The following is a 12,212-nucleotide window of genomic DNA, read 5'->3' as shown; positions in this document are numbered from 1 at the left end:
AAGTCCATCTAGTTCAACCCATATCCTATCCTAACTTGCCCTAATATGTTGATCCAGAGGAAGGCAAAAAAACCCCATGTGGCAACAGTAAGCTTCACATTGGGGAAAAAAATTCCTTCCCGACTCCACATACGGCAATCAGACTAGCTCCCTGGATCAACGCAATATTAAGGAGACTAGTGTATATACCCTGTAATATTATACTTTTTAAGAAAGGCATCCAGTCCCTTCTTAAATTTTAGTAGTGAATCACTCATTACAACATCATATGGCAGAGAGTTCCATAGTCTCACTGCTCTTACAGTAAAGAATCCGCATCTGTGAGTATGCTTAAACCTTCTTTCCTCCAGACGTAGAGGATGCCCCCTTGTCCCCGTCACAGGTCTAAGGTAAAAAGATCATTAGAAAGGTCTTTGTATTGTCCCCACATATATTTATACATTGTAATAAGATCACCACTAAGCCTTCGATTCTCCAAACTAAATAACCCCAAGTGTAATAACCTGTCTTGGTATTGCAGACCCCCTAGTTCCCTAATAACCTTGGTCGATCTTCTCTGCACCCGCTCCAGTTCAGCTATGTCTTTCTTATACACCAGAGACCAGAACTGTACACAGTATTCTAAGTGTGGTCGCACTAGTGACTTATATAGAGGTAAAATTATGTTCTCCTCATGAGCATCTATGCCTCTTTTAATGCATCCCATTATTTTATTTGCCTTTGCAGCAGCTGCTTGACTCTGGCCACTAAATGTGAGTTTGTCGTCCACCCATACACCCAGGTCTTTTTCAGAGACTGTTTTGCCCAGTGTTTTACAATTAAGCACATAATTATACAACTTGTTTGTTCTACCCAAGTGCATGACCTTACATTTATCCCCATTAAAGCTCATTTGCCATTTATCAGCCCAAGCTTCTAGTTTACATAAATCCTCCTGTAATATAAAATTGTCCTCCTCTGTATTAATTACCCTGCAGAGTTTAGTGTCATCTGCAAATATTGAAATTCTACTCTCTATGCCCCCTACAAGGTCATTAATAAATATGTTAAAAAGAAGCGGGCCCAAAACTGACCCCTGTGGTACCCCACTGCTAACCGTGACCCAGTCCGAGTGTGCTCCATTAATAACCACCCTTTGTTTCCTATCCCTGAGCCAGCTCTTAACCCACCTACACATATTTTCCCCTATCCCCATTGTTCTCATTTTATGTATCAACCTTTTGTGTGGCACCGTATCAAAAGCTTTTGAAAAGTCCATGTACACCACGTCCACTGCATTCCCTTGGTCCAGTCCGGAACTTACCTCTTCATAAAAGCTTATCAGATTAGTCTGACAGGAACGGTCCCTTGTAAACCCATGTTGATATTGGGTCATGAGGTTATTCTTCTTCAGATACTCCAGTATAGTATCTCTTAGAAAACCCTCCAGGATTTTACCCACAGTTGAGGTTAAACTTACTGGCCTATAATTTCCAAGTTCAGTTTTTGTCCCCTTTTTGAATATTGGCACCACATTTGCTATACGCCAGTCCTGTGGTACAGACCCTGTTATTATGGAATCTTTAAAGATTAAAAATAGTGGTCTATCTATGACTGTGCTTAATTCCTGCAGTACTCGGGGGTGTATCCCATCCGGGCCCGGGGATTTGTCAATTTTAGTGATTTGTAGACGCCGCCGTACTTCCTGCTGGGTTAAGCAGGTGACATTTAATGGAGAATTTTTATCCCTGATCATGTTATCCGTCATGGGATTTTCTTGTGTAAATACTGTTGAAAAAAAGTCATTTAGCATATTGGCTTTTTCCTCATCCTCATCCACCATTTCATCCAGACTATTTTTAAGGGGACCAACACTATCATTTTTTAGCTTCTTACTATTTATGTAGTTAAAGAATATTTTGGGATTATTTTTACTTTCTCTGGCAATGAGTCTCTCTGTCTCAATCTTTGCTGTCTTGATTTGCTTTTTCCAGAATTTATTTAATCTTCTGTATTTATTTAATGCCTCATCACTACCTACTTGCTTTAATTCTCTAAATGCTTTATTTTTATCTCTTATTGCGCCCCTTACAGCTCTATTTAGCCATAGTGGTTTCCTCCTATTTCTCGCATGTTTATTCCCATACGGTATATATTGTGCACAGGTCCTATTCAGGATGCTAATAAACGTCTCCCATTTTCTTTGTGTATTTTTATGTCTCAGGATATCGTCCCAGTTAATTGCACCAAGATCATCTCTCATCCGTTGGAAATTTGCCTTCCTGAAGTTTAGTGTCCTTGTAACCCCTCTACTACACATCTTATTAAAGGATACATGAAAACTTATTAATTTGTGATCACTATTACCCAAGTGACCCTCAACCCTTACATTTGATATGCGGTCTGGCCTGTTGGTTAATATTAGGTCTAGCAGTGCCCCCCCTCTTGTTGGGTCCTGAACCAGTTGTGAAAGGTAATTGTCTCTCATCGTTGTCAGAAACCTATTACCTTTGCTGGAACTGCAGGTTTCGGTTCCCCAATGTATTTCAGGGTAGTTGAAGTCCCCCATAATAATGACTTCTCCTTGAGTCGCTGCTTCATCTATTTGCTTTATGAGGATATTCTCTGTAGCTTCCATTATTTTTGGAGATTTATAACAAACCCCTATCAGTAATTTATTATTTTTCCCCCCTCCCCTTATCTCTACCCACAGGGACTCTACATTTTCATTAGATTCATATATATTATCACGAAGGATGGGTTTTAAGAATGATTTTACATATAAACACAAGCCTCCCCCTCGCTTATTTGTACGGTCATTTCTGAACAGACTACAGCCCAGTAAATTAACCGCCCAGTCATGGCTCTCGTCCAGCCATGTCTCAGATATCCCCACCATGTCATAATTATGTTCCAACAACATTAACTCCAATTCCTCCATCTTGTTGGCGAGGCTTCTGGCATTAGTGTACATGCACTTTATGTATCTCTCTGTACCTCTATTCTTTCTTAAATTATTAACTGTTCTAACCCCACCCCCCATGCCACCTCCACCCCCAATGTCATTATTTGTGCCCAGGTCTCTATCTGCACTGTCTTCCCCTCCTATAAAAGGAATACCCTCCCCCCCCCCGTCCCTAGTTTAAACACTCCTCCAACCTTCTAGCCATTTTCTCCCCCAGCACAGCTGCACCCTCCCCATTGAGGTGCAGCCCGTCCCTAGCGTAGAACCTGTAGCCAACTGAGAAGTCGGCCCAGTTCTGCAGGAACCCAAACCCCTCCTTCCTACACCAATTCCTGAGCCACTTATTAACCTCCCTAATCTCCCGTTGCCTCTCTGGCGTGGCACGTGGTACAGGAAGTATTTCCGAAAATACCACCTTGGAGGTCCTTGCTTTAAGCTTACAGCCTAATTCCCTGAAATCATCTTTAAGGACCTTCCACCTACCTCTAACTTTGTCATTTGTGCCAATGTGCACCATGACCGCTGGATCCTCTCCAGCCCCTCCCAGTAATCTGTCAACCCGATCAGCGATGTGTCGGACTCGAGCGCCAGGTAGGCAGCACACCGTTCGACGATCCCTGTCTTTGTGACAGATTTCCCTATCTGTTCCCCTAATAATTGAGTCTCCCACTACCAGAACCTGTCTGGCCTGCCCTGCTCTCCTATTTCCCCCCTTACTGGAGCAGACACTCCTCCGGCTTTCAGAGGACATGCCTTGCTGCAGCAGTGCTACTCCTGCACTAACACTCCCCTCATCTGCCAACTTAGCAAACTTATTGGGGTGTGCCAGATCAGGACTAGCCTCCCTGGTGCTCTTCCCTCTACCCCGCCTTCTAACTGTCACCCAGCTAGCTGCTTCATTGTCCTGCAGCTCCAACCTAGCATCCCCCCCTCATCTATCCCATTGAGCGTCTGCTCAGTGAGCAGAAGACTCCTTTCCATATTGTCTATGGATCTCAGTGTTGCCAGCTGCACATTTAGATCCAGTATCTGGGCTTCCAAATGCACAACGTGCTCACATCTCGAACAGCAGTATGCACCCTTGACCGGCTGGTCAAGGATTTCATACATCTCCTTTAATTTACAAAAATATCTGAAGGCAGATTCTCGTACCGATCAGAGTCCAGTCCAAAGATCTTCACTGCTCATTTACATATATGACAAAAACAAGGATTTCTCTGAAATAAGACATCGGATTGCAGATATCAACGTATCATTTTATTCAGCTTCCTATAAAGACGGCTTAGCAGGGTTGATCCTAGAGATAGATTACCTTTAATAAAGTTAAAATATCTGAGAAATAGACAAGCTTTAGTTTTCTAAATTACATCAAATAGTATTAATATCTGGTCCGAAGAGCAGATCTGAGTGGTTAAGCTTCAGAAGGGATAGTATTACTATGTCTACTTGCCTTTTTTATGAGATTATTTAGGAGGCTCAAAATAGAAGAGTCCTCTGAAGACTATCAGCAGGTTAAGTACTGTGAAGCTGGAGTCACACATAGCGACTCACCAGCGATCCCGACAACGATATCAACGGATCAGGATCGCTGGTGAGTCGCTATGTGATCGCTGGTGAGCTGTCACACAGACAGCTTCACCAGCGATCAGGACAGCGACGCCGAGCGCGCGGCGTCGCTGTGTTCGTCAGTTACCAGCACGCTGATGCAGGGAGCTGGTAACTAACGTACACATCGGGTATCCAAGGGACGGGCGTCCCTTAGATACCCGATGTGTACGTTAGTTACCAGCTCCCTGCATCAGCGCGCTGGTAACTAACGTACACATCGGGTATCTAAGGGTCGCCCGTCCCTTGGATACCCGATGTGTACGTTAGTTACCAGCAGATCGCTGGTCTCCCGCCTGTCACACGCAGCGATGCGTGCTGGCCAGCGGGAGACCAGCGACTAAAGAAAAGTCCAGAGGTTTCCCAGATCGATCAGCGATACCGGCAGGGGGGCCGGTGGCTTATCGCTGTCACACGCAGCGATCTCGCTGGTGAGATCGCTGTTGTGTCACAAAACTTGTGACTCAGCAGCGATCTCGCTAGCGAGATCCCTATGTGTGACGGGGCCTTAAGAATCCCACACAACAACCATAATGCTTCTGCCAGACAGGTATGTTGACTCTTGCTACAATGATCTGATGACTGGATCAGAAAATGACATAAAAGTAGATTTAGCAGCCTGTCATTATGGGGGTTCTAATTAACTATGGATGCATGACCATCAGATAAAATACAGCCATAGTGGTCAATAAATAAATCTAAAGCATACATGCATACATGTATATATTCCCCTCCATGGCTAAACTTAAGAGGTTGTCCATATTTGCGACTTTTTTTTTTTTATCTAAATGCATGTACGGTATACTAAGCAGAAAAAAAAATCATTTTTGGAATTGGGTTTCAGTAAAATATTTGCACTGCTTGCCTTCTATAGCTATTGCTGGCTGCAGAATGAGTTAACTGAGAATCTATCAGTGCGCTCAGTCTGGCAGAGAGGCTGTAATTATTTTATCTGTCTTTTTATGAGCGCCTCTATTATAACCACAGACCACATCACTGGTGAACGTGCAGTGAAGTTCAAAGAGCTAAAGGTAAAATTTACAGTTGTAATGAAGCCCAATTGCAAAAATGATTTTTATTTCTTAGCTTGAATGCATGCAGTTAAGCATATATTTTTTTTTTCATATGTATATATTTGATCCTTGACTGCTGGTATCAGAGACTGAAGCTGCAGTTGGATGGAGGCTATATACTCACATATAGTGTGGGCGAAAAAAGACATGTGTCCATTAAAGGTGATGTCCAATTTTGGACACACACACATACTGTATATATAGTATATAGCAGGAGTATATAGCCTCCGTCCTGCAGCTTCAGGCTCTGATAGCAGCAGTCAAGGATCAAATTTTATCACCATACATTTTAGCAAGTTGGGTGTCACATGGTGCTCTGCCATTGAGTAACCTAACAGAGCACTGTGTGACACCCATACATTTTAGCAAGTAGGGTGTCTGTTAGGTTACTCAATGACACATCTAGAAGCCTTTGCTGAAGGTAGACTATTACAAAAGTTCATTTAATGAGATCTTAAGTGGCAAAGAACAAACAGATCATTACTAACCAATGAAAAATGTCAGGAGAGCAAAATGCCATTCATTCTACTAGTGATAGTGAAATATGTTGGACAGGCTGCAGTGATGATTGCTAATCATACCATCATACCACAGAAATCAACCAAGATGACCCTCCTGTAATCTGGCAGACCTACAGATGAAATCTGACAGCTGATCTGCTATTGAGACAGATTCTTAGAAAGTGGGGAGGATGCCACACTGCTAATAATGTGTAGACATGAAACCTTAGGAATCCACAGCTTCCAGAGTCACACCAGCAGAGGGGGACACATTCTCATAGTCCTCCCATCTCTTGGGTAACCAAACTGACATCTGTTTGGAATAGTAGGTGAAATTTACTTAGGAAACAATTCACAATGAGAAAGTGGAAAGAAGGGAAATCAGATCTAAAAGTAGCAGCAACAGACTGCAGCCCTGAGTATGAAAGAGCCATCAATTCCAGCATGGTAAGCCCTCTAATACTTGTCTTCTTTGTGTGAAGCATCACAGGGAACAATACCTCTTTTGTTCAATACTCTCCTAACTTTAAGACGGAATCATTTGGAATAAAATGTCCCTAAAGTCTGTGTGTGACAGGGACACCAGAGTGCAACCCTCACTGATGTGTGAGCCTGATCCTTTGTGGTATATTATCAGTTACATAATAGAAAAGTAGATACAAATATTAGGAAAGAAGAATGTAAATATTGTATAATAACATAAATAGTGGCAACATGATAAAGGCATCACTTGGCAGCACAGCAACAGGTTGTAGAGTGTTGCCTGCACACCTACATAGAGTATTCATACTGATGTCCTGATAGGAGCAGCATTTATTGGCTCATAGTCTGGGGATCCACAATGATCAGAAGAATATACAACCATTGATTAGAGATTGAACCTTGCATAGGAAAGATGCAGATGCAGAGGATGGAGATCTGAGCAGGCAGGAAATCATATACTCACATGTCTGGGTTAATCAGGGGTGTAATATGGGCACCTTCCTCTGTGACTGGCTCTGCAGCTCTGTAGTAAAATGTTTGGGTTCCAGTCTTAATGAGTAGTAAAGTGGAAGCACAGGACGTCAGCACAAGCCAAGCCCCAAGTCAGCTCTGATACAGCCCCTTCATACAGAACATGCCTCCTTCCAGGGCTGCTGTGAATGGCTAGGTGGGGATTGGGTGGGTGCCAGTGACCGCAGCCATCCATGTGCCATCACCCACTGCATTGATTCCCTCCAGCACAGGGTTAATGTGGCTGCCATGCATTATACCCTAGGAAAGTTGTGATCATTAGATGTAGATGGCATGGTACATGGGTACCTGCTGGGCACTGTGCTCTGCATATATGGGTGACTTTTTACTTAGAGGAATCTGGAAGGAAATCCAGACTGATTGCAGGCAGGGGTTGGTGGCTGCAGCTCGGTTTCCCTCTATTGGGAAGTTTATCACTGGGTGGAATGCAAAGTGATCACTAGCTGGTTGTGAATGCTTGTACAGACAGGAGCATAAGGCCAGCACTATAGATGTGAGGAGTATTGGCATTCAGTCCAGTGATGCACTGGCAGGGACATAGTGGAAGGAATGCCTTACTGAACATAAATGGAGTTTTACCAAGATTGTTTCGCTATAGACTTGTGACGATCATCATTTTTCGACATTACAAGTGTAGGCTACGTTTCATTCTTATTAGGCCTCTTTCACACATCAGTTTCTTGCCTTCAGGTGCGATCCGGCTTTTTTTTGTAAAACCGGATCCGGCAAAATGCAATGCCGGATCCAGTTTTTCCCCATTGACTTGCATTAGCACTGGATCGTGCCGGATGGCATTGCGTTTCATCCGTTTTTTGCCGGATCCGGCAACTTGTCTCATTCCGGCGTCTGGAAAAAACGGCTACTGTAACGTTTTTTGTCTCCGGCGAAAAAGCCGGAAGCGCCGGATCCGGCGCTTCCAGCTTTTTGTTACAATGAAAGTCTATGGGCGCCGGAATGCGCCGGATCCAGAAAAAGACGGATCCAGCCACCGGATCCGGTTTTTTTAAGTCTGCGCATGCTCAGATCCAATTGGCCAGCCCCCAGGAACAGATATAACCTGCTAGACGGATCCAGCAAAAAAACGGATCCGTTTCTACAGTTCTCCAAAATTTATGCCGGATCCGTTTTTTCTAAAAATAGCCGGATCCTGCCTGACGGCAAAAAACTGATGTGTGAAAGTAGCCTTAAAGAGAACATGTTGTTCACAAATTTTCAAGCAGTATGTAACAGAGCAGACAATGCTGAGAAGATTCATTGTTGCTTGCATCATATTATTCAAAAATAATGTCACCACTCACCAATAACTGTCTAACCCATCTGAGAGCACCATAGTGTAGGAGCAGAGACCCTGATTTTAACGATGTGTCACTTACTGGACTGTAGTTTTGATAAAATCACTATTTGCTGCAGATCCACCAGTTCACTGAAGGCACCCACACCTTAGGATTATTAGGATTAAAATTAGGATTAAGACGACTGAGGGGCGATCTAATAACCATGTATAAGTATATAAGGGGACAATACAAATATCTCTCCAAGGATCTGTTTATACCAAGGAATGCGACAGTCACAAAGGGGCATTCTCTGCATCTGGAGAAAAGGTTTCTCCACCAACATAGAAGAGGATTCTTTACTGTTAGGGCAGTGAGAATCTGGAATTCCTTGACTGAGGAGTTGGTGATGGCGAACTCAGTCGAGGGGTTCAAGAGAGGCCTGGATGTCTTCCTGGAGCGTAACAATACTGTATTGTATCTTACAGTTACTAGGTTCTTTAGAGGGACGTAGATCTGGGGATTTATTCTGACGAGATATAGGCTGAACAGGATGGACAAATGTATTTTTTCGGCCTTGCTAACTATGTTACTATGTTACCTCTGATTGGCAGCTTTCTGTGTCAACTGTGCATAGGCAGGAAGCTGCCAATCAGTGGTGGGGGGGCAGGGTTATACAGAGCTCATGAATATGGAGGATTACATGGTAGCAGGTTTACTGGTTATAATCTAGCAATTAGTGATAATCTAATTTCTTAGTAATAATCTTCTGTTGATACAACAGTGATTTTATCACAAATTCAGCAAGCAGCCTAATAAGTGACACATCACTGGGATCATGATCTCTGTCTCTACTTTATGCTGGTCTCAGATTAGATGGCAAAAACCTGATGACAAATTCCCTTTAAAATCTCTGCTCAGGAGTCCAGTGTGCAAACAGTGTTCAAAAATGAGGACATTCCCATTCAATTTGCGTTTATTTATCGCACCCATTTTTGGTTAACATTTTGTAAGTTTTTTGGACAATCTTTAACTTTTTTTGTGCGAAATTGTGTCACCTTTTTTTTAAATCCATTAAGCAATTAAACTGTTTCATATGAGGCAAAAACCCTCCAAAAACACATACAAAATGCTCAAAAATACACCCATTCATCTTTTTGTAGGCTTCACATTGAATTCTATTGTAAAGTACCCAGCGGCTTCAAAGTGGAAATACCTGAAGAATGCTCTGCTTACTTTTTTTTAATTACTTGAAGCTAATTAAAAACGATGAAAAGACTTAACATCTGAACAGCCAAGTCATTTTTCAATAGGAAGAGTCTTTTAAGCATTTTTTGAGCAAGTATGTTTTGGAGCCGACCAGTTCCAAAAAACTCCTCAAAATGCCCTGAGGGTATGTGCAGATGAAAGTTTCTGAGACCTTCAAAAATATGGAGTTTTTCAAGTGGAAACCAATTCACTAAACTCTCCTTTTTCATGTTTTAAACATTTATTTCAAAGTTTTTCTTTTTTCCTAAGGCATTTTTGCAGCTTTTTTTTATTGAACTGTGCCTGGTTTGAAGAAGATCCCATAAAGAATTGCTTCAAAGAAGTTTCTTAGTTTCTACCAGGTGTTTTTGAAAATGTAAAAAGTAAAAAAAAACAGACACTCAAAACACTGAAGATATGAGCAGAAAAGATGTTTCACAATGAGGAAGAAGAAGAATTTTTTCAGCATTTTTAAAAGAATTTTAAAGCGATTTTTGAAGCAGCCACAGTTTAAAACACTGTATGTGCACATAATTCACTGCATCTTGGGTATGAGGGTGCATGATAGTTAACAATTGTGTATCGCCAATGGCAGCAAGCCACGGGACTGCTGTAGTGCCTGTAAGCCATAAAGGCCCAGTGGCTGCGCCGACGCCACCGCCCATGATCAAATTATGGGCATCATGAATGCTGATGAAGTTGAAACTAATGATAAAAGAGGGATCATCAGCTGACGCTTCCTCCTCCTTCATTTTTCCTTAGCATCTGATGTCTCAGCGCAGCGAGCGTGATGACATCACTATATGGCGCCCTCTGAGCTGAGATGTGCAGTGAATTAGAAAACTTGCTGCAGAGACTGAAACAGTGGAGGTATGAGGAGAGGTGAGTATTTTTTTAAATCAGTGAGTACATTGTGATGGCCATAATATTGTATGGAGGACAATGGGTAGAACATTAAACTGTATGCAGGACTATATGGGAGTGCATTATACTATATGGAGGACTATACGGAGTGAATTACTCTGTATGTAGGAATATGGCCGGTGTATTATACTATAAGGAGGAATATGGGGTGAATTATACTGTATAGAGGACTATGAGGAGTGAATTATACTGTATAGAGGACTATGGGGAGGGAATTATACTGTATGGAGGACAATGGAGAGTGTATTTTACTATAAGTAGGACAACAAGGAGTGCATTATGCTATATGGAGGACTATGTAGAACATTATACTGTATGGAGGACTATGGGGAGTGAATTATGCTATATGGAGGACTATGGGAAGTGCATTATATTGTATGGATGACTATGAGAGTGAACTAAAACAGTATAATTCACTCTCCAGAGTCCTCCATATAGTATAATGGAGGAGGACTAGGGGAGTGCATTATACGATATGGAGGACTATGGGGAGTGCATTATACTGTATGGATGACTTTGGAGAGTGTATTATACTATAAGGAGGGATACAGGGAGTGCATTATACTATATGATATGGGGAACTATGTGGTACAATATACTATACGGAGGATTATGGGGTGCAGTATACTAATATATGGAAGACTATGTGCCCCATTTTACTATAAGGAAAGCTATGTGGGGGCCATTATAATATTTGCAAGGATATGTGGGGGAAATTAAAATATTTTGAGAACTATGTAGGGGCCTTGAAACATTATGGAGGGCTAAGTGGGAGTCATTTCACTGTATGCAAGCAATTAATCAGTGTTAAGGTTTTGTAGGGGTCCACACTCACTCGGCTGAGGTAGGCACAAGAAGCAATAATGATCAAATGTCCAAGCACATTTATTAAAACGGAATAAACTGCTCTAGACAGAAAAACAAATTAAAAACCTTTTCCGGCACAAAGTAAAAAACAGAATAACGAGTCCATATAGTAATGCGGGTCCGCCCGCTCAGGTCAGTGTCTTCAGCAACACACACATGGAGGTCTCCACACCTCCAGCCACGACACTGATTGAGGTAACTGGCCTCCATTTTATAAACTGAACCACGCCCCTTGGGTGGGGATATGTGACCAGTCATTCCCACCCATCTCTTATGACCGGTCGTTCACCTCACCGTACTTAATAACCGTGATGACACATATCTCCTCTCAAGAACTTGTCCGGCGGCCATCTTACAGTTTGTATGGAGACTATTATACTGTGTGGAGGGCTGTGTGGGGGCATACAGTCATCATACTATGCATTTGGAGGGGACAGCATACTTGGTTTGGGGGGCACGTTTGCTGGCATCATTTTATGGGTGCAATGAAAGGACAGTCTAGGGCTTCAGTAGGAGGAAAATTACTTTATAAAGGCAACAAAGTTGTAAGATATGCTTTTCTGTGACCCCGACAAAGTTATTATTTTATTTTATTTTTTTGGGGGGGAGGCTTATTTAGAACTTTTGGTATGGGGCATCATGATTTCTATGTATACCCCAGATAGCTAAGTTCAAGGTGAGCAAAAAATGTCAATTAATAAATAATCATTTAGATTACCGTATATCTTTGTTCTTTATCCATAATAATAAATATACGTTTTCTCAG

General features: G+C 42.2%; 1 protein-coding gene across 1 annotated transcript in view; it reads right to left on the bottom strand.

Annotated features, from left to right (window-relative positions):
* The window catches only part of HAPLN3 (hyaluronan and proteoglycan link protein 3), a 69,252-nt gene extending 62,033 nt beyond the window's left edge, over positions 1–7,219 (bottom strand). The window contains exon 1 of the mRNA XM_073568709.1: positions 7,069–7,219. The gene's annotated coding sequence lies outside the window, so the exon portion shown is untranslated. The remainder of the gene's footprint in view (positions 1–7,068) is intronic.
* Positions 7,220–12,212: the final 4,993 nt, after the last annotated feature.

Source organism: Dendrobates tinctorius, unplaced genomic scaffold (genome assembly GCF_039654945.1).
Source record: "Dendrobates tinctorius isolate UK_male_01 unplaced genomic scaffold, ASM3965494v1 ptg000022l, whole genome shotgun sequence".
NCBI lineage: Eukaryota > Metazoa > Chordata > Amphibia > Anura > Dendrobatidae > Dendrobates > Dendrobates tinctorius.
This window is presented reverse-complemented; position numbering and strand designations above follow the sequence as displayed.